Genomic DNA, 26,224 nt, shown 5'->3' with positions numbered 1-26,224 from the left:
GTGTACCTATGATGACAATTACAGGCCTCTCTCATCTTTTTAAGTGGGAGAACTTGCACAATTGGTGGCTGACTAAATACTTTTTTTCCCCCACTGTATACAGATCTCTGATAGTATTTTCTGTTGGTCATGTCATTTTACGGTTTGAAAAAATGTAATCGTTTGTTGACCGGTTAATGAGGGACAGTTAGACGGCAGCAAAATTTACCGAAATTTGCATCCTTTGTATATTTGTCCCATACAATAATCTCCACTCTTAATTTGTTGTTTCCCCAAAAAAAAGTATGTTTTGGGTGACCCCACTGCAATTCCCCCGTGACCGCACTAGCGCTCACGACTCCGACTTTGAATACCACTGATCTAGGAGACTTCAGAGGGCCAAACTAAGCCTACTTTCTGATATAGAATGCAGTGATATGTACTGAACCTGTCGCCCGTAATAAAGCGTAGTGCGCTGTGATAAACTGCATCTAATGGTTTCAGTGTATCGCCGTGTTCTAGAATGATCTGCTTTCTACTATTGGACCTCATTTCTATAGAAGCCCATTTTTATTCTCAACTTCTCCTCCCTACCCCTAATTCTCCCTGCTGCTGATTCACAGAGGGGATATTCCTGTTAAAACTGGGAGTATTCTACGTCCCGCCTTTAAATAGAACAACAGTATTAGAGTGATGGCCGTCTCTCTGACGTAGAGGCTTCTGGAAGCACTGGGGACGGATGGAGGGAGGGGAGAGGCGGGGCTAACAGTCTGTTCTCTGGCTACACCAATCACAACACAGTGCAGATAATAGTGTGTGTGTCACATAGTCCCACTCCCCGAGTCTCTCTCTCTCCACTGTATGTGCTATAGTCACGGAGTCTCACTGGCTGAATTCAGCTCTCCCTCTAATCCACTTACAATTAGAGCACTATTCTTCCTCTCTAACCCCACCCCCCCCTTTACACACACAAATACAAAGAATGCAGATTATCCCCGATCCACCCCCTCTTTCATTGGGTTTATTTTAACACCGGTGATTGCTGCATCAAATAAACAGAGTTTGCATGATGTGTGTGTGATGAAACGCTGGCTTAAGGGTGATGGAGAGGTGTCATTTGATTCCCAGGGTTGAGAGGAGAATAATCTGGTGTTAATCAGGGTGGATTTGTGCAATGGCCTCTGTTCGCTGTTGCCGACCGAACGTTGCTGTGTTCAGATCAGCTCAATGCTACACCACTGTGATGACATGAAGATATCATGAAAGAGAGAGACAAGCTGCAGTCATTCAGCACTCAGTGATTGATTTGATTAAACATACACAACAGACAAAACCGCTGCAGTCCTCAAGACTACTCAACCTAACACTACTCAACCCAACCCAACCCTACTTAATGCTATGCCACTGAGGATAGGTTGTCAGAATGAGCGAGACGGGATGCATGTCGTTCAGCCCTAAATATGATTTGATCAAACAGACAAACAAAATAAACACAGACAGCGTCCATGAGGTGTGGTTAAGCGAGAGAGAAAACCCGCCAATGTGCTCATCTGAAAGATGAATACAGTGAAAGAGATGGAGAGAGAGAAAAAATAGAGATTACACAGTTCTAAGCTGTGTGACGAGCCTGTTTGGTAAGAGAGACATTCCTCAGCTGGAGTGCGCAGTGTGGATTCCCAGTTCATCAAAGATACACATGAAACTATGGCCCTGGGCCCCTACAGCCTCACGCAGAGGAAGGGAATGGGATCCCATTTTACACTTTAAAGAGCCCTTCATTTTCTGATGGAATAGACGATCACACACCCCCACCCACCCCAGAGGTCGCGTTAGAGTTCAGAAATATGCATTTTCAAAACGCAGACAATCAAAAAAATCTCTGTTTCAAACCATTTCACCTGCATTTTATTTTGAAAGTCAGTGTTTTTTTGCTTCAATAGCGATCAGGGTGGTGCAACTATAGTTTTCCTTTACAGAAAATACATTAGTGCAACACATTCGGCAGAAAATAGCTTCATTTTCATCAGATGACAGAAGTGTAACGCTAGTTGGCTAGTAGACACACAAGTAAATGAGCTTACAATGAAAAAGCAAGGTATTTTTTGCAAAAACAATGCATGGCCATCATATTTATAATGTTTATCATAGAAAGAATGTATCCAGCTACATCTCCTAATGTTTTGATTGAAGTTAATCTTGCATTTTACTGGAGAAAAGTAGACTGGCTACACCAACAATAAAGTACAGGAGAAAAGTAGCTCCACATCAGTCAGAGCACTGTCTGCTGATAGAATGCCTGTTGGTGAATTCTCATCCGAATTGAGACGTGCAACTGAAGCACAAAATTAGTCTGATGCCGAGCAGAAATGACAATAAGGTACACTTTAGATCTGCGTTTACAAAATGCAGCAAGATATTTCTTATGCGTTTTATATATTATATTCTGCGTTAACGCGACCCCTGACACACAGACTCTTTCTCAGGTGAAAACCAAAAGGAGGCCAAATGTCTGAAGTTTGAGGTGCCCTTAATCTGTCTCAGTGTCTGCGTGTGTTCGCACTGTGCAGACTGCTTTCCACTCATCAAACATGGCCAAACACAAACACACTCGAGACACACACACACAATTATAGGCTTTTCCATAGCTTAGTCTTTAAATCGTCCAGAGAGACGAACTGAATGGAGAGCTTCCATACCAGAGGCCTCGACAACATGTCACACTGCTCTAAACAGGCTACTATTGCCCAATGTTTGGGGGGAAACATATATGCCTTAGCTTTGGGTAGGTGGGAGAGATTAATTAGTAGGTCTTCTCTGTTATAATGGGCTGTATTCAGGAGGGAAAGTGTTCAGCCCCATTTCACAGCAGTGGCAGGTCTTGGAAAGCAAGTCACTACAAGTGTTTACTTGAATAATGTGGCATATAGGGTTCAGGGATGGTGTGGATGTAAAAATAGAATGCAGCCTTCAGAAAGGATGGGATATGTCATGGTTTTACCAAGATGGCAGCGTGCAATAGAGCTCAATACATTACTGCATAGCTTCACAATGCAGACCAGTGAATGACAGTCAATGTCGGCTAGAAAAACATCTGTTGCTTACAGGTAACTTCAGTCATATAGATACCAGGCTTAATCAGAACCAGATCAGCTAGTGAATTAATACAATTTAACACTGTAATGTTAAGTTTGTCATGGAAGAATACTGTATATAGATACTGATCTGAAAATAAGATCAGATGAGAGACGATGTTAAAGTAGAGCATGTGTGCATTTACACGCGTGTATCCGTCCATGTTTGTGTGTGGAGTGTGTGTCTCCCTTAGGGTCTCTGAAGGGTTCCTGTCGGTCTCCCCCTCCTCTCCTCAGCGTGTTGAGCTGAGCTGCCATACTGAGCGGAGGGCCTCAGAGGGGACGTGGAGATGATAGGGCTTAATTAACACTGATTAAATATGGGGCTGTAGTTTCAAGGAACAGCTCTCTCCCAGGTCTCCTGATAACTCATATAGAGATCTGAAAGGCAGGACAACTCAACTGTGCTTAACACTTCGCTCTGACTACTGTATATTGAAATGGAAATATACTTTTATTCAACAATTTAAAACATTTTAAAGATGCACTATGCAGATATCGCTCCACAATTTCCTGGTTGCTAAAATTCTAATAGTTCGCCTAATTTCAGTTTATGTGAGAAAACAAGCAATTATAGTGTAGAGACTCATTGTACCATTTCAAACGGTGTGAAATACATTTTCCATAACCCAAAATATTGTATTTTCAGCTGTTTGAAGCTGGTGTACAAAACCGAAAGTAAAATACGCAAAAACTAAACATAAGAACGGGAAGTATAGAAATAGCACAGAACAGATCTATCGCTTCTTAAACTTGCTTTCAATGAGAATGACAGATCTATAACACACATTTCTATGTGAATTTGGTCAGGTCACCCAAAACGTTACATATTGCAGCTTTAAGGCGTTTGTGTGTGTGTGTGTGTGTGTGTGTGTGTGTGTGTGTGTGTGTGTGTGTGTGTGTGTGTGTGTGTACCCAAAATGGAGGCCTGACAGACCAGATGAGGGCACAGGGACTGGAGCTGGTTCAGGTTAGCAGGACAGGTGATTTTTCTTTCACACACCATTTCCACATCATAAAACATTGGTGGAATGGACTGGACAGTAGCTGCAGCTGGTGGCTGGGAGAGAGAGAGACCTGTTCAGAGGTGGAACTCAGTCGCTCTCACACACGTAGGAGAGTGTGTGAACGTGTCAGTGTTATAAAACTGACCTAATGAGAGAGGTCCAACTGGCCCACTGCGTCCCCTATTCCAGTAACCCATTAAGTCCAACTCCTCTGCCTGACTGCCCAGTTTCCTACACTCCCCTGCTACTTTACCTGCCCACTCAACCCTGCCTGTCCACCCCATACATCATCCCACCACAACTCACTCTGCAGCCAGGGCTACTCTTACACCCAGCCTGCTCGCTTCAACGTACACGCACACAGTTTTAGATTAATGTCTTCCTGAAGGTAGTGTGGGTTATGGAGTGGTCGCTGGAAGTGTTGGCTTTGGCTTGGACAACCACGGAGCAGGAATTAACATGGATAACCGGGATCCCGGGACTGTCCCAGGAACACTTCACATTTCCCGAAAAAATAAAACCAAAACCTGGGAAATTAGCCTACAACATTTTCTCCCAATGTCGCACTAATGCAATTCCACAAAATACACAACATGCGCAGCAGCAGATTAGCAAAAAATGTAATAGCACATTATCCAAACAGGTTGTCGCCTGGAAGCCTTTAGCCTAGCGGATTTACTTCACACAAAGTCGCCATGAATTCAAAGCACACACATAATTGACACTGGGGGCCTGCACACGCTGCCCGAATGCATTTAATAAACCCTAAAGGAAATCTCTACAGTAGGCTTTAGCCTAGTAAATAACGTGTGCCTCTTTGCGCTGTCATTGCGACTCTTCAGACAGTCAAATTTCACAGGCCTATTCACAATTCACTACATTAGGTATCTCTGTCACAGGAATGAAGTCTGTTACCTATTCAGAGAGGCATGAGAGAAAAGTATATATTCTCCTGTCCTAGAGCCTAGGCTATTTTCCTATCCAGTCCCAATCCTACTGAAACCTAAAATCCTGACTCCTGTCTCGCATGAAAATTCCTAACTTTATTTTGTAATCCATAGGTTGCATTATCAAAGCATGTCTCTCGCCTATAACGTAGATACAAATATTTTTAAAACAGAGTTGGTCCCCAATAAGTTAACTTGATATTTAAACTATTTCCACTCTTCATCTCCCTGTTACTGGTGAGCTGATCTGCTATCTGTATAATCTTTGATTTTGCCAAATATAGGAGTTATTCTGTCATTCGTTGAAGGAGGTTATCTAGCAAGCTTAGCAACTTTAGTCATTTGACTTTTGTTTGACTGCCGTTACAAAGTTTGTATGATTCGACAACGCTATACTCCGGTTGCGAGATAATTGAGCGCATTTCAGCAGTAGGCTAACTGAGAAACATGATAACGCTCTGAATTTATGAACAGCCTGTTTCGCAATTCACAACAATGTCATTGGCGATCAAAGATAGTTACTCTATCATTAATAAATATCAGTTTCATTTGCTCTGAAATCTTTACATAGTGGCGCAGCCAAGCTGACACAGCGCACCTCTTTTTTGGGGAGAACCCTGGCATAGTGACCATATCTTGGTTTTAAACGCTTTAAAATGGGCACTTCCGATTTTTGCGGTATAAATATGAATTATTCCCGGTATTGAAACTTGGTAGATTTTCGGGAAAATATGAATCCCTACCCCGGAGTGTGTGTGTGTGTGAGTGAGAGAGAGAGAGCGAGAGACACTAACATAAACAGGCATCTCTCACTATGTGATGCCTAATGACAGCTCTCATACACAGCATGCAGTCACTGTCCTACAGTGAGGGAAAAACGTATTTGATCCCCTGCTGATTTTGTACGTTTGCCCACTGACAAAGAAATGATCAGTCTATAATTTTAATGGTAGGTTTATTTGAACAGTGAGAGACAGAATAACAACAAAAAAATCCAGAAAAACACATGTCAAAAATGTTATTAATTGATTTGCATTTTAATGAGGGAAATAAGTATTTGGCTCCCAGGTGTCTTTTATACAAGTAACGAGCTGAGATTAGGAGCACACTCTTAAAGGGAGGGCTCCTAATCTCAGCTTGTTACCTGTATAAAAGACACCTGTCCACAGAAGCAATCAATCAATCAGATTCCAAACTCTCCACCATGGCCAAGACCAAAGAGCTCTCCAAGGATGTCAGGGACAAGATTGTAGACCTACACAAGGCTGGAATGGGCTACAAGACCATCGCCAAGCAGCTTGGTGAGAAGGTGACAACAGTTGGTGCGATTATTCGCAAATGGAAGAAACACAAAATAACTGTCAATCTCCCTCGGCCTGGGGCTCCATGCAAGATCTCACCTCGTGGAGTTGCAATGATCATGAGAATGGTGAGGAATCAGCCCACAACTACATGGGAGGATCTTGTCAATGATCTCAAGGCAGCTGGGACCATAGTCACCAAGAAAACCATTGGTAACACACTACGCCGTGAAGGACTGAAATCCTGCAGCGCCCGCAAGGTCCCCCTGCTCAAGAAAGCACATATACAGGCCCATCTGAAGTTTGCCAATGAACATCTGAATGATTCAGAGGAGAACTGGGTGAAAGTGTTGTGGTCAGATGAGACCAAAATCGAGCTCTTTGGCATCAACTCAACTCGCCGTGTTTGGAGGAGGAGGAATGCTGCCTATGACCCCAAGAACACCATCCCCACCGTCAAACATGGAGGTGGAAACATTATACTTTGGGGGGGGTTTCTGCTAAGGGGACAGGACAACTTCACCGCATCAAAGGGACGATGGACGGGGCCATGTACCGTCAAATCTTGGGTGAGAACCTCCTTCCCTCAGCCAAGGCATTGAAAATGGGTCGTGGATGGGTCCAGCATGACAATGACCCAAAACACACGGCCAAGGCAACAAAGGAGTGGCTCAAGAAGAAGCACATTAAGGTCCTGGAGTGGCCTAGCCAGTCTCCAGACCTTAATCCCATAGAAAATCTGTGGAGGTAGCTGAAGGTTTGAGTTGCCAAACGTCAGCCTCGAAACCTTAATGACTTGGAGAAGATCTGCAAAGAGGAGTGGGACAAAATCCCCCCTGAGATGTGTGCAAACCTGGTGGCCAACTACAAGAAACGTCTGACCTCTGTGATTGCCAACAAGGGTTTTGCCACCAAGTACTAAGTCATGTTTTGCAGAGGGGTCAAATAGTTATTTCCCTCAATTAAATGCAAATCAATTTATAAAAATTTTTACATGCGTTTTTCTGGATTTTGTTGTTGTTATTCTGTCTCTCACTGTTCAAATAAACCTACCATTAAAATGATAGACTGATCATGTCTTTGTCAGTGGGCAAACGTACAAAATCAGCAGGGGATCAAATACTTTTTTCCCCTCACTGTATATCAGTCATATGTATAGTTCACATCACATATGTGATTTGTGAGCCATTCTACTGCACTGTTGGAGCTAGTAACATAAGCATTTCGCTGCACTTGCTAATCTGTGTACGCAACCAATAAACTTTGATCTGATACAGCTACATACCAGAAGAGGCTGGTGGGAGGAGCTATAGGAGGACAGCTCATTGTAATGGTTGGAATGGAATGAGTCAAACGTGGTTTCCATATGTTTGATACCGTTCCATCATTCCATTCCAGCCATTACAATGAGCACATCCTCCTGTAGCTCCTCCCACCAGCCTCCTCTGCTACATACAATCCTAACAACACATACATCAGCTCTAACCCAAACATACTCCTAAACAATACAGCATAAACAACTGAATGCCTCCCTTCCCTCTGTTCTGTGATTAGCTAATATCTATCTCCACTGTATTTATTGTCATAGCGTTTAGCTGCTAAAGAGACAACATGACAGTGACGGCAGCTGCGGCGCGTGGAATAAATAAATTCCCTCCGGATTACACTGCAATTTATGGCTCTGCTGCAACACAAAGCGCTGGGTGTAATTAAGCCAATGTGAAATGGCAAATTAATCTTATGAAATGACAGCGTCGTGTCGCGCGCAGATTTGGAATAACAACGTTATCTTTTATGGTGCTATGTAAATGTGGCGGCTGCAGCTCCGTCTGGAATGGATGCTGTGTGTGCTCGGTGAGGCAGAGGGAACTTATTTATATACATGAATGTACTGTATGCCTGAGCCGTGTATGTACGTGTGTGTGCGCACATGTGCTTTTTATGTTGATCTAGATGCGCACTGCTAACTGTATGTGTAAACTGTAGGTGTGTATGTCACAGAGGGGGTTGGTGAGGCTCTTTTGTCAGTTGTCTGAAAAACTCAGCTGCAATATGCTGCCAACAACCCAGCAGACAGGAAACTAGTGTGTTCTCTCTCTCACACTACACTCTCTGTTTCTTTCATGTACTTTGGTCCTGCAGTCTCTTTTCTTCAGACCCTTTCTTTCACTTTTGTCATTTCCTTCGAATTCTGAGGAATATGATTGTGACAAGCCAGGAGAATTTCCTTCTGCCTTTTTCAACCCAATCTCTCTCTTCCCCCATCCACCCCATATATATTATCCTTCTCCCTCCCTCTCTCTCTGACCCAGGTTGGGCCTCCCCATTCCAACCACAGTGGAATGGAAACATGCTAACAAAGCTAACTAACCCAGATTACTGCTAACTGGATGGAAACATGCTAACAATGCTAACTGGATGGAAACAGGATAACAAAGCTAACTAACCCAGATTACTGCTCATTAGTGCAGCTCAGCACCACAGACAGGCTCCAGTAGATACAGTCCTGCAGCCTACTATGCCCTGTAGGGTTATTACACCAAGAAGTCCCTTCATCTTGACCTTTTAACCACCCACTTCCCCAACCTCCTGTTAAGTGCTAGAAGGCCGTTACAGGACCATTAACAGATGCCCTAATGAGCTTTCCTAGCGACTATCCCTCAAAACATAAGCCCCACCCGGCCCCATCTGGCCAGTCACCCCCACATAACAGGTCCTCTCCCTCTCTCCAGTCCTTCTCTCTCACTCATTAAGAGCTTTGGCACAGAGGGAAGCGAGAGAGAGAGGATGTGTTCTATCTACAGTGCTCTGGGTTCAATTCACTTCAAAACCCTGCCAGCTAAGCGCACACTGTGCATACGCTCTCACTTTCTCTGTTGCTCCGACTGTCGTTCTCCTTCCCTCTCTCTTTCCTTCACTCCCCCTCTCTTTTCAATCCACTTTCAGCTCTGTCAGTCAGTCATGCTAAGGTAATAGGAGGTAGGATTGGTGCAGAAAGTTGGAAAAGATGATGAGATCAACTCACCTTTGGTTTTCTGTTCAGTGACCTGGAAGGAAAGAGGAAGAATATATTAGCAACAGATTATAATTTTTTTAAAGAGTTTACGCAAAAACATAGCAAGTACAAGGTGCTACAGATGAAAATGACCTGGCTGGATAAATCTGGCACATTTACAGAAATGTTGGTCAATGTGTAGGCCTATTGTCCCTGTCAAATATGCATAATAAAGAAAAAAGTCCTAACTGAAGTACGTGTTTTATGTCAATCTAAAATAACATAAAAACATTTTAATCAACACACAATCAATAGGTCTCCTCTCTCGGAGTTAGCCTGCTAGCGTTAGCCTGCTACTGGGCTGGCTGCCTGCACTTCAACCTTGCTCTGACTGAAGCCAGCCCATTCCATTGGAACAGAATGTTCAGGGGAATGTTCTTGTTAGCCTATTGTAATGCTAAATGTTTTATGTTCTTCCCTCCACCGGCTGAGCTCAGGGGCTGTTGCCTGGTGGGTCATGTGGTTTTGTTAGCCAGAGAGTGAAATAAGAGGCAGACAAAACATACGCACACACACACACGTACAGTGGCGTATGCATGAACACACACACACACGTTGGCCAGCTCCCCCTTCAGCTCTGCTTTCCTCAGCCTCACAGGAGGCTGCATGTGATAAAGAGAGAAGCAGCATGACACGTTAGCCTGTTTAGCCAACAGAGTGGAATGGGATCACTTACTGACACAGTTCAGAGCAGAGGGAGAGAGGGAGCGAGGGAGGGTGAAAGAGAGAGAGGGAGCGAGGGAGGGTGAAAGAGAGAGAGGGAGCGAGGGAGGGAGGGTGAAAGAGAGAGAGGCGGCAGGTAGCTTAGTGGTTAAGAGCGTTGTGCCAGCAACCGAGAGCCAACTAGGTGAAAAATCTGTCGATGTGCCCTTGAGCAAGGCACTTAATCCTAATTGCTCCTGTAAGTCGCTCTGGATAAGAGTGTCTGCTAAATGACAAAAAATTAATATATATATATATATAAAAAATAAAAAAAACTATGAGAGGAAGCGAGGGAGGGTGAAAGAGAGAGCGTGAGCGAGGGAGGGTGAAAGAAGAGAGGAAGAGAGCAGGGCACAGTGTAGAGGCTGATATCATCATCATCTTGCTTTGTGTAAAGCTACACCATTAAAAACAGGGGATGGTGCTTTTATGAGGTAGTACGATAGAAGTGTGTGTGTGTCCAAACAACAACAAGAACAACGATATGACGTCACACCTTTTTCTGAGCAGCTTCCTTCTTTTTCTTTTCTTCTTGCTTTCTCTTATTCTTTTCTTCCATCAAATGGTTCTGGTCTCGTGTTCCCTGCTTCTTCTCTCGGCTAGAACAGAGGATCAAAAGACAGACATGTTTTACCACGCGGTTGCTAGGGAGATGAGGACTGTCTGCACGTGAACACCTGGAATCTCCCCGTCCCATAAATTCCATTCTGAAGCAGAGAGTTATAACTACTCACTGCAGCTCTTTACTGAGGGCATGTACAGACAATATAAACACCATTGAGAGATTGACCTGCGTGTGGATGACTTGTGTGGTCTGGAAACTATTAGGAGGCATTGGGGTGCTGGTGGAGGTCAGAGCTGTGGTCCTCTTAGTGTTACTGAAACCCTTGAGATGAGGCCCCATTCTTCAAACTACAGACATCCAGCCAGTACCTACCGCCACCTCCAAGACAACCCAGACTCAGTAGGCTGAGTAAGGCTGTGTCTCAAAATATACCCTGTTATTCACAATACAGTGCACTGCTTTTGACCGGCTGCCTGACATCTCTATGACATGTATAGAATGGCCCAGGTAAAGTGAGGCACAGCCACACTCAGTACTAACTGCCACTCCCCAGATCCCTCAGAGTACTGCATCTTACCTGGTAGGTACCCAGCTCTCAGAGACAAAAGCCTGCCAAGCCTCCACTCCACACACATGCTCCAAAGCCATAAAAAAAAACGACCTGACATTTCCACATCCTTTCACAAGCAGCAAGCTGTTTCAGAGGAGATTTGGGTATGGTCACGTCCCAAATGGCACCCTATTCCCTATATAGTGCGTAGTGCACTGAGCCTGCACCATATAGGGAATAGGGTACCATTTGGGACGCATCCCAATCCTATATTTAGCCTTAATAAGCCTAGGCATTTTCTCTTTTCACTTAAAAAGCTCCGGCATTTAAGGACAGAGACGGGATAATTATAACTGCATGGAAAAATACATAAATTGGAATCCGGTTTCCTTGAACCGGAGATGAGAAATTGCACATAACAACGTAAGCCAAGCATGTGCTGCAATGCCGTGCCATCGCCTGGCAACAAGAGCTCCCGAGGCCTGATGTGTGTGTAGCCAGGTGGAGAGGTGGTGGACGTTGGCCCTTAAGCACTGATCCAGAGTCAGTTAGGTTTTTAGAATTCTCATGTCTAACACCTCACCAGAGTGAGTTAAGTGCTGATCCAGAGTCATGTCTAACCTCACCAAGTCCTTTGCTAAAAGGGACATTACTCCCTGAAGTATCCAGCTAAACCACTGACTGCATATTAGTCACCGGTCTTCAGGGCATCAGGGCTGACAGTCTCTAGAAAGACCAAATTTGATTAGTTGAATCAGGTGTGCCTTTGTTGGAATTCAACATGTCTGGGGGAAAGGTTTGAGAAACATGACTAGCCTATAAAAACTACTATTGTAACCAACACAGTCTGCTCCCCTTCTTCCATTAGGATACAATTTAAACAGAAGGCAAAGAAGGAAGCTGAAGCACAATAAGACTAGTCTACCACAGACTACAATACAACAGGAGGCTCAGTTGCTCACGCAGACAATTAGCAACTAAGCTAAATCAACGAACCTGATAAGTGTGTAGGCTGGCTAATGTCTCAAAGAAATCACACTCAAAACACGCCGTATCTCACATATCCACGTAGGCATGCGCTGATTGGCCGGCCAATGGGCTAACCAGCCAATCTGAGGCTAATCTTGGCTTTGGTCCTCTTAACACTTCACCAGGAGTTACCTCACAGTATGGGCAACAGACTAGCTTGGAACAGAGCTGAGTGTTCCATGTATCTCCATGTGTTAAGTGAAACACTTGACTAGCCATAAGCCACTGCAGCATTCTCTAAATTGGCCTATTTGGTTCCAAAGAGCAGCAGTCGGAAAGAACAGAGCTATTAATAGGCAACTCCTATCATCTGGCTGTTCTTAGGGTTGAAGACCTGAGATTATGTGGATGGAAATTAGCCTCAGAACTCTGATGTGCTACCATACCACGGCCAACCCATTAGATCGAGAAATATTTATTTTTGGGGGGCCCATAGCCCAGCTATAAAACCTAGCTACAGCTGCTGGCTAAATATAGCCAGTCTCCATTCAACATTGATGCACTGTGCTAGTGTCACATAGTCACACCGTCAAATGCAAATCAATTTATAACATTTTTGACATGCGTCTTTCTGGATTTTTTTGTTGCTATTCTGTCTCTCACTGTTCAAATAAACCTACCATGAAAATTATAGACTGATCATTTCTTTGTCAGTGGGCAAACGTACAAAATCAGCAGGGGATCAAATACTTTTTTCCCCTCACTGTATAGTATCTCTAACAGCGAGGAGGAGGAAATGTGCTGCTTGAGTGACGGGGCGGCGCATGGTGTGTGTGGGAAGCCGTTGCAAGAGGGGAAAAAAACAAACTATAAAAACGGACGTTACACTCGGCTGAGATGCCTTTCAAAATACTGCATGTGATATGGATCTTGCCAATATCGCGATTTCGATTTGAATCCGATTAATTGTGCAGCCCTAGTGTGTGTGTGTGTGTGTGCATGCGTCTAGGGAGATGGATTCCCAAGCAATGCCAACCTAAGTTACCTAAATGACAGAGACATTGAACCATTTTTTTTTTTACTGTCAGAGGGTGAATGACTGACATGGACATTGAGGCAGTGCCAGCCAGCAGTCAGTTTGGAGCAGGAAGACAGTGATTGACAAGCTGAATGAACACCCTTGAGCTCGATGCTGCTGGTGAGGTAAACCCCTTACAACAATGGTGCTGGATGGTTTAACCGCTAAAACACAACAAGCGGATTAGAGAGGTGATGTCTATTAAACCAGACGGCTTCTGGGAACAAAGGAAGGGAACAAAGACGGACAAAAGGCAATCAGAGAGAGGGGAGAGGAAGGATGGTCCAATAAAGAGCAGGGGTAATGGTACGATAGGGGTGGGGAGGTGGGTGGTGCAGGTTGCTTTTTATATCCAGACATTCTGGTGTATGTGAGAACACATAAACGGAAGGGGGGAGGTGGTGGGTGTGCAAAGACGGTGATGAGAGGGTGTGTGAGAGTGTGTGCGGTGGGGGGGAAGGGGGCTTGCTAGACGATAGTCACTGGGCACAGCGCCAGGAATGCCAGCACTGCAAGACAAACAAGAGTGAGGCTGAACCCCCGGGAGAACGCTTGCTTGCTAGCAACCGCAGCAGCCGCAATAGCAGAATCTGACTGCAGCCTCTCTGCTCTGCACGATCGTACATTAGGAAGACGGACCGCACTTCCCAAAACGCTCCGGAAAACGAGATCTGACGTGCCACATTAGAGACCTCCGGGTATCCCAAAACACTGCTTAAAATTCTCCATCCATCCGCCAAAACAAAGACAATTAAGTAAAAAAATCAGGGAAACCAGGCCTGGTATTCATAGCGGACTTTGAAAAGGCTTTTGATAAAGTACGACTGAAATTGATATATAAATGCCTGGAATATTTCAATTTTGGAGAATCTCTTATACAATGGGTTAAAGTTATGTACAGTGGGGAGAACAAGTATTTGATACACTGCCGATTTTGCAGGTTTTCCTACTTACAAAGCACGTAGAGGTCTGTAATCCAGAAAATCACATTGTATGATATTTAAGTAATTAATTTGCATTTTATTGCATGACATAAGTATTTGATACATCAGAAAAGCAGAACTTAATTTTTGGTACAGAAACCTTTGTTTGCAATTACAGAGATCATACGTTTCCTGTAGGTCTTGACCAGGTTTGCACACACTGCAGCAGGGATTTTGGCCCACTCCTCCATACAGACCTTCTCCAGATCCTTCAGGTTTCGGGGCTGTTGCTGGGCAATACGGACTTTCAGCTCCCTCCAAAGATTTTCTATTGGGTTCAGGTCTGGAGACTGGCTAGGCCACTCCAGGACCTTGAGATGCTTCTTACGGAGCCACTCCTTAGTTGCCCTGGCTGTGTGTTTAGGGTCGTTGACATGCTGGAAGACCCAGCCACGACCCATCTTCAATGCTCTTACTGAGGGAAGGAGGTTGTTAGCCAAGATCTCACGATACATGGCCCCATCCATCCTCCCCTTAATATGGTGCAGTCGTCCTGTCCCCTTTGCAGAAAAGCATCCCCAAAGAATGATGTTTCCACCTCCATGCTTCACGGTTGGGATGGTGTTCTTGGGGTTGTACTCATCCTTCTTCTTCCTCCAAACACGGCGAGTGGAGTTTAGACCAAAAAGCTCTATTTTTGTCTCATCGGACCACATGACCTTCTCCCATTCCTCCTCTGGATCATCCAGATGGTCATTGGCAAACTTCAGACGGGCCAAGCAGGGGGACCTTGCGTGCGCTGCAGGATTTTAATCCATGACGGCGTAGTGTGTTACTAATGGTTTTCTTTGAGACGGTGGTCCCAACTCTCTTCAGGTCATTGACCAGGTCCTGCCGTGTAGTTCTGGGCTGATCCCTCACCTTCCTCATGATCATTGATGCCCCACGAGGTGAGATCTGGCATGGAGCCCCAGACCGAGGGTGATTGACCGTCATCTTGAACTTCTTCCATTTTCTAATAATTGCGCCAACAGTTGTTGCCTTCTCACCAAGCTGCTTGCCTATTGTCCTGTAGCCCATCTCAGCCTTGTGCAGGTCTACAATTTTATCCCTGATGTCCTTACACAGCTCTCTGGTCTTGGCCATTGTGTAGAGGTTGGAGTCTGTTTGATTGAGTGTGTGGACAGGTGTCTTTTATACAGGTAACTAGTTCAAACAGGTGCAGTTAATACAGGTAATGAGTGGAGAACAGGAGGGCTTCTTAAAGAAAAACTAACAGGTCTGTGAGAGCTGGAATTCTTACTGGTTGGTAGGTGATCAAATACTTATGTCATGCAATAAAATGCAAATTAATTACTTAAAAATCATACAATGTGATTTTCTGGATTTTTTCAGTTGAAGTGTACCTATGATAAAAATTACAGACCTCTACATGCTTTGTAAGTAGGAAAACCTGCAAAATCGGCAGTGTATCAAATACTTGTTCTCCCCACTGTATAGTAAATACAGTGAGGGAAATAAGTATTTGATCCCCTGCTGATTTTGTACGTTTGCCCACTGACAAAGAAATGATCAGTCTATCATTTTAATGGTAGGTTTATTTGAACAGTGAGAGACAGAATAACAACAAAAAAATCCAGAAAAACACATGTCAAAAATGTTATAAATTGATTTGCATTTTAATGAGGGAAATAAGTATTTGACCCCATCTCAATCAGAAAGATTTCGGGTTCCCAGGTGTCTTTTATACAGGTAACGAGCTGAGATTAGGAGCACACTCTTAAAGGGAGTGCTCCTAATCTCAGTTTGTTACCTGTATAAAAGACACCTGTCCACAGAAGCAATCAATCAATCAATCAGATTCCAAACTCTACAGCATGGCCAAGACCAAAGGATGTCAGCGACAAGATTGTAGAACTACACAAAGCTGGAATGAGCTACAAGACCATCACCAAGCAGCTTGGTGAGAAGGTGACAACAGTTGGTGCGATTATTCGCAAATGGAAGAAACACAAAATAACTGTCAATCTCCCTCGGCCTGGGGCTCCATGCAAGATCTCACCTCGTGGAGATGCAATGATCATGAGAACGGTGAGGAATCAGCCCAGAACTACACGGGAGGATCTTGTGAATGATCTCAAGGCATAGTCACCAAGAAAACAATTGGTAACACACTACGCCGTGAAGGACTGAAATCCTGCAGCGCCTGCAAGGTCCCCCTGCTCAAGAAAGCACATAGAAAGAAAGCACCACCGTCAAACATGGAGGTGGAAACATTATGCTTTGGGGGTGTTTTTCTGCTAAGGGGACAGGACAACTTCACTGCATCAAAGGGACGATGGACGGGGCCATGTACCGTCAAATCTTGGGTGAGAACCTCCTTCCCTCAGCCAGTGCATTGAAAATGGGTTGTGGATGGGTATTCCAGCATGACAATGACCCAAAACACACGGCCAAGGCAACAAAGGAGTGGCTCAAGAAGAAGCACATTAAGGTCCTGGAGTGGCCTAGCCAGTCTCCAGACCTTAATCCCATAGAAAATCTGTGGAGGTAGCTGAAGGTTTGAGTTGCCAAACGTCAGCCTCGAAACCTGAATGACTTGGAGAAGATCTGCAAAGAGGAGTGGGACAAAATCCCCCCTGAGATGTGTGCAAACCTGGTGGCCAACTACAAGAAACGTCTGACCTCTGTGATTGCCAACAAGGGTTTTGCCACCAAGTACTAAGTCATGTTTTGCAGAGGGGTCAAATACTTATTTCCCTCAATTAAATGCAAATGAATTTATAAAAAATTTTACATGCGTTTTTCTGGATTTTTTTGTTGTTATTCTGTCTCTCAATGTTCAAATAAATCTACCATTAAAATGATAGACTGATCATGTCTTTGTCAGTGGGCAAACGTACAAAATCAGCAGGGGATCAAATACTTTTTTCCCTCACTGTATGAGCAAAGAATATTCCATTTTATTTGGAATGGCAAGCCAGACCAAATTAAACGGGCCTATTTATATAATGAATATGAATTCGGAGGGCAGAAACTATTAAAAATTAAAGCATTAGACCTTTCACTAAAGGCCTTTTTCCCTTTATTCAGATTAAACTCTCACTTTCAGTTATTTGAAAATGAAATAATCTCCAAAATATCGCAAAAAAAAAAAAAAAACATAGAAAGTTGGTTGCACTTTCAGTTTAATCCACCAGAAATAAACAGAACAAATATTACAACAAATATTATGGTTAAACTCAAATATACTAATTTTTGTGAGCCAAAAAAATTTAAACGGTATAATCTTTGTAAATGATATAAATAGGACTGGTGGAGTTGTCCCACATGCAGCTAACAAAAATATGTGGAAATGTCTGCTCTATCCAAAATGACAACCAACCAATTGCAGCATTACCGCAAAAATGGAAGAGGCAAGTGGAAGAGGGAGAAAGTAAGGAACTTTCAGCCCTGCAATAAAGAAAATTGTGATAAAAAAAAAAGAATACCACTTTCATTTAAAGACCTAAAAATTGACAGCTGTGCCATACTGATTGCAAAATAGTTGGTAAGAGATTTTCGATGTACCGTTTCCATGGTACATGGTTTATGAACTGATACACAAAACGACACTGGATTCAAAAGGTAGTTTTTCAATTTGCAACCAATAGAACGTTATATATATGGGTGATACAACCATCCCAGCTCTGCAGATTTTGCTGAGAAGAGACAGAATCATCAGATCACTTGTTTTGGTACTGTTCATATGTAGCTTGGTTTTGGTCGCAAGTTCAGGAATGGCTGAAGAATTGCAACATTTACCTGGAGTTAATTCTGCAAATAGCACTGCTGGGTGATTTGAAAAGCCATAGTCAATCAATCAATAACATAATAATACTCTTAGCAAAAATGTTTATTTAAATTAACAATCTGTAGAAACTATGAGAATAGAAAGATTCAAAACTTTTGTGAAACTTCACAGCAGAAAAATATATGGCAAATAGAAATCAAAACTGGATGGTGTTCAGAGATAGATGGGAGGGGTTGAGGGTAGCTGAAGAATGGGACTACAAACAAACAAAAGATAACTAATGTAAAATATACTGTGTCTGTAAAATGTATATAGTATGTATAAGCTGTAAGTAGAAGCCTAAGTGTTGTTGTCCATTAGTTTACTCCAATTAGGGGAGGGGTGGTAGGGTTAGGGGAAAATAATAGATATATATACAGTGCATTCGGAAAGTATTCTGCCCCCTTCCCTTTTTCCACATTTTGTTACGTTACAGCCTTATTCTAAAATGGATTAAATAAATACAAATCCTCAATCTACAAACAATACCCCATAATGACAAAATGAAAACAGGTTTTTAGAAATTTTTGCAAATGTATTAAAAATAAAAAACAGAAATACCTTATTTACATAAGTATTTAGAACCTTTGCTATGAGTCTCGAAATTGAGCTCAGGTGCATCCTGTTTCCATTGATCATCCTTGAGATGTTTCTACAGCTTGATCGGAGTCCACATGTGGTAAATTCAATTGTTTGGACATGATTTGGAAAGGCACACACCTCTCTATATAAGGTCCCACAGTTGACAGTGCATGTCAGAGCAAAAACCAAGCCATGAGGTCGAAGGAATTGTCCGTAGAGCTCCAAGGCAGAATTGTGTCGAGGCACAGATCTGGGGAAGGGTACCAAAATATTTATGAAGCATTGAAGGTCACCAAGAACACAATGGCCTCCATTCTTAAATGGAAGACATTTGGAACCACCAATACTCTTCCTAGAGCTGGCCGCAGGGCCAAACTGAGCAATCGGGGGAGAAGGGCCTTGGTCAGGGAGGTGACCAAGAACCCAATGGTCACTCTGACAGAGCCCCAGAGTTCCTCTGTGGAGATGGGAGAAACTTCCAGAAGGACAACCATCTCTGCAGCACTGGTAGAGTGGTCAGACGGAAGCCACTCCTCAGTAAAAGGCACATGACAGCCCGCTTGGAGTTGCCAAAAGGCACCTATAGGACTCTCAGAACATGAGAAACAAGATTCTCTGGTCTGATGAAACCAAGATGGAAGTCTTTGGCCTGAATGCCAAGCTTCATGTCTGGACGAAACCTGGCACCATCCTTACGGTGAAGCATGGTGGTGGCAGCATCATGCTGTGGGGATGTTTTTCAATGGCAGGGACTGGGAGACTAGTCAGGATCAAGGGAGCACGTCTCTGAATATCCTTGAGTGGCCCAGCCAGAGCTTAGACTTGAACCCGATTGAACATCTCTGGAGACCTGAAAATAGCGGTGCATCGACGCTCCCCATCCACCCAGACAGAGCTTGAGAAGATCTGCAGAGAAGAATGGGAGAAACTCCCCAAATACAGGTGTGCCAAGCTTATAGCGTCATACCCAAGAAGAATCGAGGCTGTAATCGCTGCCAAAGGTGCTTCAACAAAGAGCTGAGTAAAGGGTCTGAATACCTATGTAAATGTCATATTACCATTAAATTTTTTTGAAAACATTTCTAAATACCTGTTTTTACTTTGTCATTATGAGTTATTGTGCGTCGATTGATGAGGGGGAAAAAATATTTTATCAATTTTAGAATAAGGCTGTAATGTAACAAAATGTGGAAAAAGTCAATACTTTCCGAAGGCACTATAGGACAAAAATATAAACGCAACATGTAAAGTGGTTGTCCCATGTTTCATGAGCTGAAATAAAATATCCCCGAAATTGTCCATATGCAGAAAAAGCTTATTTCTCTTAATTTTTTGGTAGAAATTTGTTTACATCCCTGTTAGTGAGCATTTCTCCTTTGCCAAGATAATCCATCCACTTAACAGGTATGGCATATCAAGAAGCTGATTAAACATGATTACACAGGTGCACTTTGTGCTGGGGACAATAAAAGCCCACTCTAAAATGTGCAGTTTTGTCACATAACACAATGCCACAGATGTGTCAAGTTTTGACGGAGCATGCAATTGGCATGCTGACTGCAGGAATGTCCACCTGAGTTGTTACCAGATAATTTAACGTTCATTTCTCTACCATAAGCAGTTTTAGAGAATTTGGCAGTACATCCATCTGGCCTCACAACCGCAGACTATGTGTAACCAAGCCAGCCCAGGACCTCCACATCCGGCTTCTTCCCCTGCGGGATCGTCTGAAACCAGCCACCCGGACAGCTGATGAAACTGAGGAGTATTTCTGTCTGTAATAAAGCCCTTTTGTGGGGAAAAACTCATTCTGATTGGCTGGGCCTGGCTCCCAAGTTGGTGGGCCTATGCCCTCCCAGGCCCACCCATGGCTGCGCCCCTGCCCATTCATGTGAAATCTATAGATTAGGGCCTAATTTATTTATTTATACTGACCAATTTCCTTAAATGAACTGTAACTCAGTAAAATAATTGAAATTATTGTGTTTATATTTTTGTTATATATATATATATAATTATTTTTTATTTTTTATAATATATATTTATAAAACAATATATGGGGGATTGGAAATGATGCAGACAATTACATTGATAGAAGCCACAATCTATTTGCAACATTAAAGCTGATCAACCCCTTTTAAAAAAAACTTTAAAAAACAGTTAAGTTAAGCCAAAACATGTAGATTTATATAAGGAAGGAGAAAAATACCAACTGGGTAATAGTTGACGATATTCCTCTAACATAGCGAAGAGGATCTCCTTCTTCAAAGAACTGGAAGCTATTCTCCATGATGTCATGCTAATGCTCTGGCCAGGGCTGATCCAAAAGGACAGGAGATTTTTCATACGTTACACTCCTCCTGGCACTAAGCAGGCCTCCAGAAATAAAATCTATGGATCGGCTCCAACGACAGTTGAAGTTCCCAATTACTTTCATCCTCTCCGTCAGTAACCGGAGCAGCCGTTTTACGAGACCGGTCAAACATTTTATTGCTCCAATAGATCACAGAACGTCCCCAACAAAAGGAGTTATTAGACTCCAATCACGTAGCACTTGCTCTGTTTCCACATTCATCTTTATAAAAAGCCATTAGTTCTGAAGAGTGAAAGGGCTGTATGTGAGGGGAAACTCACGTAGCAAGAAGACTAAATTAAGACCGATCAACGTAATAAATGCTGTCTGTGCAGGGCTGAAGAGTCAGCAGAGTTTTACTGAAGCAGGTAAAGATGAACTCGGTGTGTAAATTCAGTAAAACACCTTGCTAGACTTCTAAACTGCTGTGCTAACTGCCATTAATCTGTTCAATGGCCCTCTTTGACCAAGTAGCCCAGTCCTGCATTTCTTAGTGTAAAAAAATATATAAATAATAATAATAATTCAGAAAACAATGAACATACAAGGCTAAAGGATCTAAAGTAGTTTGGAGGACTGACACTAGGCTTGGGAGGCCGTTAGATAGAGTGGAATCAGTGGATGACTCACCAATTGGTCACTTCAAGTGGGCCTCTCTTCAGAAGTCTACGAGACCAGAACGCCAAGCATTCAGTCGTCAGACCTCAGGGGGACAAATCCTACTGTTCACTAAAAGGCCTTTCAATAATCTCCCTTTTGCCTCATTTAGGCCTACTTGGAGGATGACAAAAGTATTCTGCCCCAGAGCTCAGTCCCTCTGGGAGGTAACATACGTTAGCAGAGAGAGGCCAAGCTTCCTGCCATCCAGGACCTATATACTAGGCAGTGTCAGAGGAAGGCCCAAAAAATGGTCAAAGACTCCAGTCACCCAAGTCATAGACTGTTCTCTCTGCTACCGCACGGCAAGCAGTACCGGAGTGCCAAGTCTAGGTCCAAAAGGCTTCTTAACAGCTTCTACCCACAAGCCATAAGACTGTTGAACAATTAATCAAAAGGCCACTGCTGCCTTCTCGCTGTTTATTATCTATGCAGTCACTTTACCCCTACTTACATGTACAAATTACCTCGACTAACCTGTACCCCCGCACATTGACTCGGTACTGGTACCCCCTGTATATAGCCTCGTTATTGTTATTTTATTGTGTTACTTTTTATTTTATTTTTTACTTTAGTTTATTTAGTAAATATTTTCTTAACTATTTCTTGAACTGCATTGTTGGTTAAGGGCTTGTAAGTAAGTGCTCTGCGCATGTGACAAATAAAAATTGATTTGATTTGATTCTAGGCAAGACCAGGGCCAAAGCAGTTAACCAGAAGTGCCATGAGAATGGGAAAGGATCCAAGATGGACTTCCAAACCACTCTAATCTCAAATGTGTATAACCTCACAGATTGGGCCCATAATTGCTTGGCTGATTTGTTTAACCACCCCCATTACTGTACCTGTCATTGGACAGTAGCCCTGCTTGTGACCCCAACCAGCAAATTTTTTATCTGTATTTGACTACATTGCCTATTTTATCACCACAGCAGTACCGAATGCCTACCTGCTTACTCTAGAATAGATCTATGTGCTTAGCATTTAAAACATATGCCACTCGGCCCGCGCATGTGGGATGTTGTTGAAGCCTATTAAGGTTTTCATTGGTCAATGCAAATGTCACGGTCAAAGTTGCATCTTCCAGTGTGCATTTTATGTTAGTATTTCAGATCTTTTGTTTTATTATATAAATAAAAAATGGAGGTTATTCCAATGAAATTATTTAATAAAATCAACAAGACCTTTGTAGTCAAATTTAGAAAATTGGCAACAACGTTGCAATGGTCAAACATGTAGAAGGCATGAGGCACTGTTTTGATACATTGATGCTGTTTATCAATCGGCAGCTTCAGCCGCATATCAGGGGCGCGTTGCTTGGCTGCGGGGATTTAAATATTTCTCAGAATAAATCATGTTAAAGATTACCTTATTTCCTATTGTGGGCTTTAGTGAATTTGAATTCAATTTGAGGTGTAACTTGCATGAAAATAATCGATGTTCTGTCCTTGATCCCCGTATGACAGACCAAGAATTCGGTCGCAGCAAGAAGCTACAGTAGCAATGCAATACAGATCGTTATCTGCGGTCCTAACCGTTTGGCCAAGTTTTAGGTTCAAAACTTGTTTTCTAGTCTCGAATTTAATTGCAAACAACCATTAACCCAAAGCAAATGTTGATTATCTCGGAAACTGCGTGAAATAGAACAAGTGTCAGAGAGAAGAATAAATCGTAGCAAAGTGCGATATTTAAGCAAACAAGCTAGCGAATGTCAAACAAGCTAAAGTATATCGGTGCAACTTGTCTAACTTTTCAGCTAAATATAAACTGAACACCATATGAAATTTCAGTAGCATACCTTGTCTTTGATGAGTTGACATTTTAAAAAAGATTTACAGCACGCGACTGTGAATTGCTCGCAAATAAAGGAATCCAAGAGAGCAAATTCTTGCAAAATCCAATATTTGGAGAGTGGGTATTTCGAAGATATCCATTAAAACATCGTCGATGATAATTCCTACCATTCAGTGGGCTTTCGTTAGTGGTGCCTCTGCAGCCATTTTGTTGAAACTAGCGATAGCAGCAGCTCGCGACGCTTCAATCTTTGGTAAAACAGTACGTGCCTCTGTCCCTAGCGACTAGCCACGTGACCTCCAATAACAAACTGGTCCCACTCAACAAGGCTCCCCATGCTCCGCCTCGCCGTTTCCATGACAACTACAGTCTGGCCAACCTCTCTCTACCTCCTTGTTTCCTTGTTTCCTTGTTTCCTTCCTCTCCCCCCTCTTTTTTCTGACTTGCTTAAGAAAGCAATGCAATGTTCCCCAGACATATTTGTTGCTATACAGTGTATGAGCTCACAGTTCTGTACCTTTTGAAGATGTAGAATGTTTAGTTGCTAATGTGTTATGTGAGCAAGTACAATGTTTATGCTTCACGGGATATGTACTTTTCACCAACAGAGGGCACAGTTTCAACAAACATTATGTTGGTCATACACCAGCACTTACAGACATGTCAGTGCTCTCTGTGCCAGCACAGAAATCCATTCCTATTTGCACAACACACACACACACACAACTGCAGTACCCTGCACCATGCCTTATTTTTCTCTATTCTGTTTTTTTTTTGCAAACAAAGAATGAAATAGATTTTTAAGTGGACTCCACAGGGTTCTCTAGCTGCTTACGGTGATGCTTCCAACTGGGCCAATTCAAATCTACAAAATGAGACTCAGCATGGAAGATTGAAGGCAGCAGAATGGCTGTGAGAGACTACAATTGGCTATCTACTATCTGGTCGGGCAGGAAAACACAATTACCTACATAAGTCAATATTTTAGCCATGCTGGAATGATAATGAGAAACTTCTCTATCCCCCACTCCCAGCTTATCTCTGTCATTTCTCTCTCTCTCTCTCTCAAGAGAAAAACTAATCATATCAGAGTGCAGGACAAATATTTCACTGTGCAATGAGCCAAATCTGGATCTCACTAAGGACTCATATCTCTCTCTCATTAGCTCTGATCTACCATTCACACTCAGCCTAAGAAAACGCCATCTGATACTGTTGCTTAGAGGCTTAGATGAATATGAGTCAGAAGACATCATATACATGACTATAAAACTATGACTCTGACAATAAAATGGGATGACAGCCCCCATGCGCACACACAATGAAATAACTATCTGTGCTCATGTCACCCACATATGGATTATGGCAGAGATATGCTTTACTGCGACAGTATCAAAGCACAATTACTCAGCCTACATCATGATGAAGTACATGGTGAGGCGTGGAGGAAGAGAGGGAGGGGGAAAGAGAGACACTAATCATGGCTTATGGAAATTAATCTTGGGGGTGTCATGGCCTCTACAGATGTTCATAATTCAATGTCCCCTGGTAGCTACCAGGCTGTGTGTGTGTGTGTGTGTGTGTGTGTGTCTCCAATGCCCAGTAGGATCCTATAAAGGGTTAAGTGTCCTCTTAGGCAGACTCAGGGGGCCAGACAGGGGCTGTTGAACTTGATGTCACCAGAGTGGACGTTACTATCGATCGCGGTCACAGGGAGTCAATGTGCGCTGCGGAGCCGCTAAGAGATTCAATTATGACCCCTGCCGACCCCGCGACATCTGTCTGCCAGGGGTGAAAGGTCAGGCTGTTAACGTGTATCAACTTGGCCCCGTGGCAAACACAGGAGTTCAATTAAAGGAGGAATTGTCACTGAGGAGAGAAGGGATGGAGGTGGAGGAGAGAAGAGTCTTGATGGGAGAACTGCTTAATAGATTCAGTTAAGGATATTACCTGGTATAATACACAGGGACAGCCATAAACATAGGGGCAGACGGATACACAAAGATGCACGCACGCATTAATGCACAGATAGGGCTGTTGCGGTGACCATATTACCGCCACACTGGCTATCACGAATCATGAAGGCAGTCAAATTCCACGTGACCGTTTAGTCACTGTAATTAGGCTTCTCCAAGCTCTGATGCTGCTGATGGTCATTAGTAGCCTACCAAACTTGCTAACTACCTGGTACTCAGAACTCTATTGTCCCTCTAATCACTCTGACATCAATGCAAATGTAATCGAAAATCTAATCAAACACTTCATGAGAGCCCATGATCTCATGTTGCGCAACATTTCTATTGGCTATGCAATTGAGCGAGAAAACAGCGTGATGGCCTCTTATCAAAAAGAGTAGGATCCCATCAGCTTTCTATAGGCTAGGCCTACTATATTTATTTCTCAACTTTCCTAATATTAAGCAAATATTAAGCACATTGCTTATCTTTACAACAGGAGTATAGCCTACCTGGCTGGCATGAAAATGAACCACAAGAAAAGCGTCCTCCATTTGCTATTTAAGTGCAGAGATTACATGTATTTTTTCCCCTGCAATTGTTTCGAGACAGTGCATGATAATGGTCCATTCTAAATCAAAAGAACTTCACACATATATTATTTTGTATACGTAAAGACAAGATTCAATCAAGAATAGTCTGATGGGTGACAATATTAGCCTATCACTTGTGAATGATATTTTATCACTTGTGAATGATGCCCAGCTTAAGGCAAGAAGCAATGCCTTTTTTTTGTGATTTTTTCGAATCATGGTTGCACACCTCATGTAGCCTAGCCCATAGG

The 26,224-nt window shown here is 43.0% G+C and overlaps 1 long non-coding RNA gene across 1 annotated transcript; it reads right to left on the bottom strand.

Annotated features, from left to right (window-relative positions):
• Positions 1 to 8,687: 8,687 nt before the first annotated feature.
• LOC121570355 lies at positions 8,688 to 23,672 on the bottom strand. Its single transcript, XR_006001442.1, has 3 exons — positions 23,430 to 23,672; positions 10,619 to 10,721; positions 8,688 to 9,412 (listed from the first exon to the last, which is right to left on the bottom strand). It is a non-coding gene; the product is annotated as an uncharacterized LOC121570355 (long non-coding RNA).
• Between the last annotated feature and the right edge of the window lie 2,552 nt (positions 23,673 to 26,224).

The sequence above is a fragment of the Coregonus clupeaformis genome, chromosome 7, assembly GCF_020615455.1.
Source record: "Coregonus clupeaformis isolate EN_2021a chromosome 7, ASM2061545v1, whole genome shotgun sequence".
In the NCBI taxonomy this organism is placed as follows: domain Eukaryota; kingdom Metazoa; phylum Chordata; class Actinopteri; order Salmoniformes; family Salmonidae; genus Coregonus; species Coregonus clupeaformis.
The sequence above is the reverse complement of the archived record's forward strand: the minus strand, read 5'-3'. Positions and strand labels throughout refer to the sequence as shown.